This window comes from Prosopis cineraria, unplaced genomic scaffold (genome assembly GCF_029017545.1).
Source record: "Prosopis cineraria cultivar Desert tree isolate PC_DT_omini unplaced genomic scaffold, ASM2901754v1 PC13, whole genome shotgun sequence".
Classification (NCBI taxonomy): Eukaryota; Viridiplantae; Streptophyta; class Magnoliopsida; order Fabales; family Fabaceae; genus Prosopis; species Prosopis cineraria.
The window spans coordinates 26,626,340-26,636,909 of NW_026555344.1; the positions used below are offsets into that span (position 1 = coordinate 26,626,340).

General features: G+C 30.4%; 1 long non-coding RNA gene across 3 annotated transcripts; it reads left to right on the top strand.

Moving 5' to 3' along the window:
- Nucleotides 1-91: 91 nt before the first annotated feature.
- On the top strand, nucleotides 92-7,767 carry LOC129291849 (uncharacterized). 3 transcript variants are annotated; one of them, XR_008588777.1, is made up of 7 exons: nucleotides 116-605; nucleotides 1,238-1,322; nucleotides 2,228-2,452; nucleotides 3,755-3,840; nucleotides 4,191-4,281; nucleotides 4,423-4,515; nucleotides 7,435-7,767. It is a non-coding gene; the product is annotated as an uncharacterized LOC129291849 (long non-coding RNA). The 3 variants fall into 3 exon arrangements; XR_008588776.1 differs by lacking the exon at nucleotides 7,435-7,767 and having other exon boundaries at nucleotides 2,228-2,405; nucleotides 4,423-5,790; XR_008588775.1 differs by lacking the exons at nucleotides 3,755-3,840; nucleotides 4,191-4,281; nucleotides 4,423-4,515; nucleotides 7,435-7,767 and having other exon boundaries at nucleotides 92-231; nucleotides 323-605; nucleotides 2,228-2,671.
- The last annotated feature ends 2,803 nt before the right edge of the window (nucleotides 7,768-10,570 follow it).

Genomic DNA, 10,570 nt, shown 5'->3' on the forward strand with positions numbered 1-10,570 from the left:
TGCAATGGCATGTTAGCTGCCTCTTTAATCCTCTGGCCACTCTGATGCTTCTCTAACAAAACTGGAGGAGGTCAAGAAACGTCAGCAACTCATGAGCGAGAAGGCTGGGTTGGAGGAAGACGAAGGTGGCGAGGAGAAGAAGATAGGATGCGAAGGGAAGGATGTGTTGGATATTCTCAGTGGGACTTCGAACTGCTCCTTATGTATGCAGCTCCCCGAGAGGCCACCACGGTAACTTTGCGACTCAGATCATTCTCTATTCTCTATTATGTTTTTCGTTATCACTTCTATATACTCACTGTTCATCTTTTCCCATCTTTAGGAGCCCTCAGCCTCCCTCCTCTGCCTAATATACTCTCTCTCTACAGCCTAAGCTTCTCGCCATCCTTCTCCTCGTTTGTTCTCAACGACAAATCGTGAAAGGGAGGGGAATTATAGGGGATCTTCGGAGAGAGTGGAGTCAATTGGAGATCGATGAAAAATTGGACTCGATTGACAAATAAGGCTGGAGAGATAAACTTCATAACTCGCAGTGGTGAGATCGGGAACAAGAAGAAAAGTGAGGATGAGATTGGTTGTAACTCACATGTCCTTCATTTGCATAGGTAGAAGCACTCATTCCTTTTCTTGAGATCAGCCCAGAAACAAGACTAATAAATTTTCTTTCTCTTACCTCTAACCAATTCTGCTGAGATTGGTACATCTGTCTGACCCTTTCCAACTCTGTGTTAATTATGGTTTTTGTCCATTTTGTGCATTGAGTGAAATATCCTATGAGTTGGCGCATTTTGCAGCATGTCTTGTATTTTACTGTTTCTTCACCTTAATTTCGAGCTGTAATTTCAGGATAAGCTTCTTGGTTAAAATTGAAGTAAAATATTATCTTTACAAGTCAGTAATTTTGAGAAGGTTTTGCTTCTGTGCTAATAATTTTCTTCATCACTTTATGGCAAGTTTGCTCATGAAAGAACCACAAATTTGTGTGCAAAGGTTGGAAACTTTTGTAACATTTATTTGTCAAGTTCAATGGTAAAATTTACCGCCCACACCCTGATTCAGAAAGGTTATTTCATTATTATTATTTTTAAGGATGTGGATGTGAAATTAAAACTGAATAGATGCACTCAAAAGTACATTAAGAATAAGAATAAGTACATCAACTGAATCCTTCTCCAAGTTTCCCTTTATTAAATGTTATTATTTTACTTCTTGCTGACTGATATTTTGTATTTAGCAGGTGCTTTGATTCATTATTCTGTTGGTACATCTATCTCAAAAATTGTTGAAGATACAATGAATGTGTCTCTTACTCATATAAGTAGGTAAGACCAGTACAAGTGACTTGAAATACAATGAATGTGTCTCTTACTCATATAAGCAGGTAAGACCAGTACAAGTGACTTGAAGATGCAGATGTACTAGATGCTTACTTTATCCTTGATAGTAGCTTACATGTTCTGATCTAACTTACATTAAAAGGAGAATGGATTGTAATTAATGACATTGTCTTATTGAAAATTGTACTCAATGGTTAATATTGTAAACCATTGTGTTAATGTTCCTTTCATACACTTGCGAAAAAGGAAGAATGAAATGTATCTATATAGAATAATTTTCTGAGGCTAAACCCCGTAGGAGACCATAAAATCATATTTGTCTTCTTCCCTCCGTCAATTGATTTTAGATTGTTCGGCATGTAAGATTTTGATTCTCCTTTCAGTTGATATGTCTTCTTATCCCTTAAAATCTGTTGCCATCAAATTGTTTTCTTCCTAGCCAATTTGTAGGGTGCAGAGCAACTTGTATAGGGTCTGAAGATATGGAAAAATGTATAGTTAAGGTAGGTAGTTGCTTGCTAATCAATCAATCATTTCACTCCCTTAGCTTTTGAAATCATTAATTCCTTTTTGTTTTGCCAACTTCCCTTGGCATTTTATTTTGTTTCACTTGCCTTTTTGAGTTGAAAATAAAGTTATTTGCTATGTATATTCGTATAGCAAGAAGGCATCACTTGGTTTGTTCTCTCTCACTTTAATATCTTTTGATTCTTATATCTTATTTCTGATTTCTTAAGGACACCAAGATAAGGAAGAATGAGGTGTATTACTAGATGTTGTCTTATCATGACTTATACTTATTAGTAAATGTTAAAATCAAATATGTATTCCTTTCCCTTGTGAAAGATGTTTTCCTATGTACTATACTGAAACGAATTGCTTCGTCACAGATAATTTTGGATTTCTTCATCTAAGGCTAGCAAACAGATTCAAGCGGAGATGGGATATGAGTTCACAGTAGTGGTATAGATTGTTGTTTAATGAAGTAAAGTTGCAAGTCCCAGATGGCAATGTACCATTAGAGAACTTATTTGCCTTACAATCCTGACTGCAGACATTTTGAGAAAGGTATTAGAAAGGAAAAAACAGAAGACGTGGTAATAGTCTTAGCTAAGGTGAAGTTGAGTTTTTTGGTTTCTTCTTTTTTATTTTTCTCTGTCAATTAAAACTTGGCATGCCTGGGCCCAAGAGCAGTTGCGTATGTATAACAGAAGTCATTGATTTCTTGCAATTGATTTGTATGGACGGACTTGATAACTTTTTGGGAGTTCTCCTTTGATATTTATATGCCTCCGGTTTATTGATGTATTAGTCTGCATCAGAGACTTTGTATAGATGTGGCCTCATTCATCTCCCATATAGTATGTCAAAAACAATAAAAATTGGAATTTTGATAAGACTTAAAGTTGACAGCCCATTGAACCATGGGATTTGTTTAACTTTCCAATAATATGTATTTAGAATGCTAGAATCGAGAAATAAGGTTTTGCATGCAATTTGTTATGACTTTGAATGAGCAACTATTGCATTTTTCATGGTTACATCAAGAAACCCACTAAAAGTTATAAAATAAAGAAAAGAAAAGCATAACAAGTAGTTGAGAGAGTGTGCACATGTATTTTCAAGTGTGCGTTTGGTTTTCATTTTGTTAAAAGTTCATTTGGTAAAAATTCATTTGGTAAAAGTCAGTTTCATGAAAGTCAGTTGTTGTAACGAAATTTGTGTTTGAATATATTTTTTCAAAAATCAGTTTGATACATTAAAAGTTATTTGGTTTGTGATAGTGAAATGTGCTTTTGAATGTACAATTACCAAAAAGGACATTGATTTATAATGATTTATTATTTTTATTATACAAATGTAATAAAGATTATAAATAACATAAATTTTGATCTATAATGCTAAAAATTTGATCTCTAATTATTTGTACTTTTTAATTTGTAATTTTAAAAGATATAATAAAGATTTGTAATTTTTATTATACATTAATGCTAAAAATTAACATGATTAATTACTCAATTTATAATACTAAAAAAATTGATACCTAATTATTATTATTATTATTAAAATAATAATTATATTTTTAATGAATTAACTATTTTTTAAATAAAAAATAAGAGATTAAACTTAGGGTAGTATGGTCAAATAACATCTTACTTTTCAAATTCACTTTTCAAAAGCTTCAAATAGTTATGTTTCAGAAATCCACTTTCAGCTACTGTTTGAATGTACTTTCAGGATGTGCTTTCCTGCAAAATATTCTACCCAAACAACTTTCAACTTTTTAAAAGTGAAATTTTGCTTTCTGAATGTGAAACGGAGGAAAATTAAACGGACCCCAAGTTTTCTTATGGTGTGATTGTTTCCAGCTGCAAGTAATGCTTGAAATATTCAATCTTCAACTTTTATGGTCTCAGGGAAAGCTATTATGCAAAAGCTTCTAACTAGGGAGAATTCACTAGAGGAAGATGCTATAGCAACACTGTTAATTACTGCAGGCAAGGTAAGCATTTTATTTTGTCTTTACTTGGTTGTTTCACTTGCCTTTTGGGCTGGAAAATAAAGTTACCTAGCATGACTTGGTCTATCTTCTTTCACTTTAATTAATATCTTTGTAATTCTTGTATCTAATTTCTGATTTCTTAGAGATACCATTTGAGAAGAATGGGGTGTATTAATGAAGGTTATCTTATCGTGACTTATACTCATCAGTAAAGGTTAAAATCCAATGTGTATTCCTTTCCCTTAAAAAGGATATTTTCCTGTCTAGCATGTATAAGTAGATTTTATTTCTTTCCATCAATGCTGCCAATCTCATGACTTGGAGGTGAGATGTTGCTGATTTTGATGCAGAAGAGAAAAAAGTGGTGAGAGGAAGAGGAATAGAAAAATTTTGAAGAAGGACAGGTAGTGGCAGTGGCAGAAAAAGATCAGCTTTTTTAAGGTGAGAGAGAGAGAGATCTTAGATCATGGCTTAGCATGAGCTCCCCTATCAACATTATTTTTATTAGGAAATGAAAAAACATATGCTGAGTTATATGGCTTAGCATGACTTGAAGCTGAGATGTTGCTGATTTTGATGCAGGACAGAAAAAAGAGGCGAGAGGAAGAGGAAGAGAAAAATGTTGAAGAAAAGGACAGGTGGTGGCAGTGGCAGAAAAGATCAGCTATTTTTGAGGTGAGAGAGAGATCTTAGATCATGGCTTAGCATGAGCTCCCCCATCAGCATTATTTTTATTAGGAAAGGAAAAAAAACATGAAAAAAAAAATGTGCTGAGTTATCTGGTTGCTCTAAACATATTTCCATTTTCATTATTCTTTTTTTTTTTTGGGTAGTTGGTATAGCATCATTCAAAGTTACTCTATTCGGTCCTATTTATAAGACACTTTTTAGAAGTAATTTTTAGTTCAAAATATAAGATATTTTGTAATAATTAAACCATTTTTTTAATTTTACTTTTTCATGATTACCGTGAAAGTGTTTAATATAGTTGTATCCTTATTTAAAATTAAAGGTAAAATTGAAAGTATATGTCACTTTTTTATGCAAGAAAAAAAACTAACTTTTCTTAAGATGTATAGAACAATTAAAGCATATAATAAAGATCGGAGGGAGTATCATTTTTACCTTGAGTATGGCAGACCAGGTATCCGATCAAGATTTCATGAATATTGTGCAAAAAATAACCATAATGATAGAAAGAGTTTTTATTATTTCTTTGGTTTTAAACATAGGTTATGCTTTGTTTACAACTGGCCTTTTAAATAGAGGTAATATTTTGTTTGTCGCTGACCTGATTTAAAGTAAGTTTAATTTTATTATTTCTTAACATATTTGCTCCTTTCATGATTACATCAATTAAATGTTTTATTCAAAGTAGTTTGACAGTAATTAGAAGCATGAAGTTTCATGGCCATGGTCATTTTGAAGCCCAACTGCTCAGTCCTAATAACCAAACACACCATACATATCCAACTATCCTTCAGTTTATCGTTCCTTGAGCATGTGGTGGAGGTTTTGATTCCTCACTCATATAAATGGAGAGCATTTTATAGCCAGTCGTTTGCCCCTTTGTGGAAGACCTCACGGTGAAGGGATTAATCATTACTATTGATAGTGGATACCTTGAGCAATCGAAAAAAAAAATTTAAAAATGATTTGTATATATAAGGTTTGTTAAAGGTTATCATGCTACTTGACCTCGTACTTTTTTATTATATATTTGTTTATTTAGACGGGAAAAGGGGGAGGTTGTAGGGGTGACTTTGAAAGCTGGGAGATGTGTTTTAATTTTGATTTTGTTGAGTCTTTTCATTTCTTTTTTTCCTCTGATTTGTTCCTTTTTTTAAGACCCAAAATAAGTTCCATTCATCATTTTAGGCATGAAGCAAATGCTATATTGTTTAAGATTTTTTTTTATTAATTTGTTAACTTAGTGCCAGAATTTTTATATCATCTCTATTGATAAATTTCTTTGTAATTAGCCTTATTTTCAATATCTTAAGAAGCTCTTTTTTAAGTTTTGTTCCTTCATTTTTGATGGTATTGTAAGTATAATCATGGAGATGAGAAAAAAATTATTAATTGTTTCCTATTTTTACATATACAAATGTTTAAGTCATATTTATATCGTTAATTCGTTATCATAAAAAATTTCTCTGGACATCCCAACTGCTTACCTAATTTATCATAATACTATTACTTTTCTTATATAATTTGTATAAGTACAAAGGTTAATGAATTAAAATAATTAATTAGGACATTATTGTTCCACTATTAATCATAATGTATGGGCTTTTTGTGCACGGTGCGGAGGATTATAAATTGATTGTAATTATTAGGGAAAAGAAGTTCAAAATGAAGAGAAGAATGGATATAGACAAGTTCAATGTTAAGAATATAACCACTCTGTTTCAATTAAATTTTATTTATTCAAGCCTTTATTTATTCGTGGCTATTATATATTGCTTTTTCAATAGTAAGAAGTATTAAGGGAATGAAGATTTTGTTGCATGATAGTAAAAATAGGTATAAGTTTATCACTATAAATTATGAATGTAGTCTATATAAAAGTGTTCAAAAAATGAAAACAAGTAATGTTTGACATATTATTTCATATGTTAACATATGTGGCATGAACAATGAGCATGTGGTTGTTAGCCTATTTGTATGAAAATGAATAATTTTGTAAATATCTATGTGATGTAATAAAGTTAATGCATCTTGCGCATCGCACGGGAGTTAATGCTAGTTTGTTAAAGTACAATAAGTAAAGTACAAACTTGGTAAAACTATATGAATTAAATAATTAATTTTTTAAAAAAATAATAATTTATTAATAAATTTATTTCAAAATTAGTGTTTATTATTTTACTATTTAAATATATTTATTTCTCTAAATGAAAAATATTTTTAAAAATTTGTAAAAAGTTAAAATTTCAAACTATATTTAATTAATTTCAGTTATATTTGGTCAATTATTAAACTTAGATTTTGTTGGTTCATATTGAGATTTGCAATCTATCTCTTCATTTGGATGAGAAGAAATTTGGAAAGAAAAATAAAAGGAAGGAAAAAAAATGAAAAAAAGACAAAATCTGAACGGAAAACATTATCACTCTTTGTTTTTAGATGGATAATAAAAAAACAGGGAGAAAAGGAAATGAGCAAATATTATAATGAATATAATACCCTTATGTTACAGTATAATACTTTTATTTCTATCTTTATTAAAATTATTTGAAGGCAAAAAATATATCAAAATTAATATTATTAAAGTAATTAAAATGAAATTATTAAATATATTTTAATGTTATTATATTTTAAAAATATATAATTTAACAAACTTTAATTTCTATTTTAAAAATTTTAAAAAAAGTTGTTTTCTATTTTTTAAGTTTATATTTAAAAATTTTATTTTTTTTATCATTTTCAAAGAAAATGTTGAGTTTTTGAAGTTTTACGCAAGACTGCATCTTGTTTTTGGCTTCAACGTAGTCGTTGTATTATTTTTTATTTGTATTCCTGCATTCAAATATATTTATCTGCAGAAAGAAATAATAATATTCAATTTTATCATTTTACATATTTTTCCAGGCACAGATGTAATTAACAAGAGGAGAGGGTGGCCAAGGAATTCTCTAGGGGAAGATGAAGATGATGGTAAAGCCCTAGAGCAGAAGCGAAGGGCAATGTCAAGAAGGAAGTTTTACTCTCAAAATCTTTTCATATGTAGATAGAAAATTGGGGAAGAAAATATAATAGGTCTCATCCTCTATATTGAGACAAAAATTAAAGGGTAAATATATATTTTTGCTCATAAACTATTTTTTAAGATGCATGTAGTGTCTTAAACTATTTATTGTAATATGTTTGTGCCTAAATTAATTAAAATGTAACATTTTTTACCCTAATCTTAAATACCCACAAACGTCTCATAGGCCTCATTTTTTGTGAGTATTTAACTAACAGGCATTTATGAATATGTAACGTCATAGTAGAAAATTTATGGACTTGTTTTTTTTCTTAAATAATACTTGATTACAAATCCTTATTTATGAATAAGTTTTTTATCAGGTTTTTGAATATGATTCTCCCTTTTCCATATTTATAACAACGTTTGAATCCTCATTCTTTTGGGCTTGCATGCTTGATAGTAATTTTTTACCAGGTGTTCAACTTCATGTGTAATCTCAATCACGCTAGCAATGTGGGCCACGTCATTCTCGCCCACAGGGGAAACTTCAAACCTTTAATGGATAAGGTTGATTGTTTTGCTCAAGATATTCTCCATGTGTTAGGTTATTTTACTTTTGTTTTGATCGAGAGGCAGCAACTGCAATAGCCTGCTGATTTTTTTTTTTTTTTTCTATAATTGTCCTATTTTATTTACGTTTAATTTGTAAAACTTCTTTTTATGCTAATATATTCATTTGACTTTCTTTAAAAACAGTAATTAACATTAGACTTTTTTTAATATTTTGTTTGAATGTTGAAAAATTATTATAATAATTGTGATTGATATATCAATAATATCTTATTCCTTTCACATTTTATTAAAATGTAATATGAATATGAATTTATGTATTGGAAATTTTGTAGTTTAAATTGGATTTATATATTTCTTTTTTACTTTTGATAAATTTGATCATATATTTTTGGAAAACAAGGGGTCATCGATTCAAATTTCCCTTGATTCTTTTCCAAAATTGACCATCGTTGACCACCTCACCAGCATCAAAACTTCAACTGTGGCCCAACCACTAATATGGTGATGGTCTATCTGCCGGCAACAAAGTTCCAATAACAGTGAAGAGATTTTTTTTAATAAAGCAAGATCATTTCAGTAATTGAATGATAAAAATCAATTTAAATTAAGGATCTTGTGCATGCAAGAAATTTCACAATCATTTAAGCCTAACATGCAATTATTGTCTTTGAAGGGGCTTGGCTGATATTCTCCCTTTTATTTATTATTTGATAAATACAGTGGGCTACATTTCTGCACCCATAATTCCCGAAAGACATGGTGAAAGTTGATTGTCCAAGCTAGTCTTCCTTTAAGAGTAATGACTACATGCATTTGAACATAATTACTAGCAATACCCCGAGAACCATGCACCATTAACTTTAACTTTTTGTGAGTCAATTTTTTTTTAAATTTTTCTTCGTTATCTCCATCCAACCCAAAAATAACTGAGTCTCTTATAACTTGTCCTACATGGCACTAATAGCAATTAACAGTGTTGAAAATTATTGAGTTGGCGCTCAGATAAGAGCCACACAAGAAATGTAGTTTAAATTAAATATGTTGAAAAAAATAAATGATTAAATTAGAGTAACTTTATAAATTTTCTCACATAAATTTATGGGCAGTGCTAATTGAAAAATCAAAACTTACTTTATCCATTATATGGGCATAATGTTCCCATGTATGGCCACACTAATAGAACAATGTTTATACTGCTAATGTCTCAATTTGATGAAATCTAAATGGAGCACTGTAACATTATAAAATTTTTAAGACCTGAATTTAATTTAAAAAATATATATAATTAAATTAAAAATAAGAATAATTTGATAAAAGTTTAGAGTTCAAATTCTACTAAACAAAAGTTAGGTTTTATTTTGTTTTTAATTATAAAAAAATTATTAAAGTTGCCTTAAAGCTTTTGTGTTATAATAAAAAGATTTGGACCCTTCCTTATAATTTTTCCTAATTTTTTAGGATAAGTTTTTAAATAGAAAAGCACGTAGAAACAAAACAAAGAGCAAGAAATAAAGGAGAAAAACAAGAATGGACAACAGAGTGAGAGGAAGAAGAGAGGAGAAAAATAGGGAGTTAAGGCTTGGATTTTAGAGGCTTTGTGGCAGTTGCTTTCTTTGTTATGCAATAGGTAATGATAGGGGACGCGGAAGCAGAATCGTGCTAATTTAGGGATAGAACCCTGAAACAACAAAAACACAAGAACAAAAAGAAAGGAACGAAATTTATGATGAAAATAAAGAAAGGTATGAAGTAAACAATATGATAATGATCAAGGAGAAGATCCTCTAGAACACCTGCCTCTAGGAACCTCAACTTTCGAAGACACCACAAGAGTTGATCACGCTCTTAATCACGTCTGTTTCTCACACGGGATGCCACCACAAAGCACTAAGGCTCACAAGAGTTATAAACTCTAAAATGAATAATTTCATTCAACTTCTGTGTTCTTTACAATAGGGAGCATGCCTAATTTATATAGGCTCATAGAAAAAAAATATTTCCTAAAATTAAAACCCTAATTTCCTAATACTAAAAGGAGAAATAATATAAAATAATGATAAAATATTCAGCCACATAATTTAGGAGATGTGATCCTAAAATTATGGGATTACAAAATTTAGAAATTAATACTATAATTAATTCTAACCTTTGACTAGACTCAAAATAGAAAATCAAATCAAATGACCATTAAAATAGGAAATAATTTAGGAGACAATCAAGGGATCATAAAGATTTAAAATCACGCCACCCTTGACTTCTTTACTAGGGTTTCATGCCTCCTTGCTTGCAAGAGGCTCAACTTATAGTCTTCCTTGCATTGGGCTAAGGTCTGCATCTCTTGGGCTTGACTCTTCATGAGTTTGATCTTAAATACATTATACACGTATAGATGCTCTCCTTTGGGCTTGAGAGGAGTGCCCCAATGCTCTCCAAGCTCTTGAACTTCTTGCACAAGACTGAACA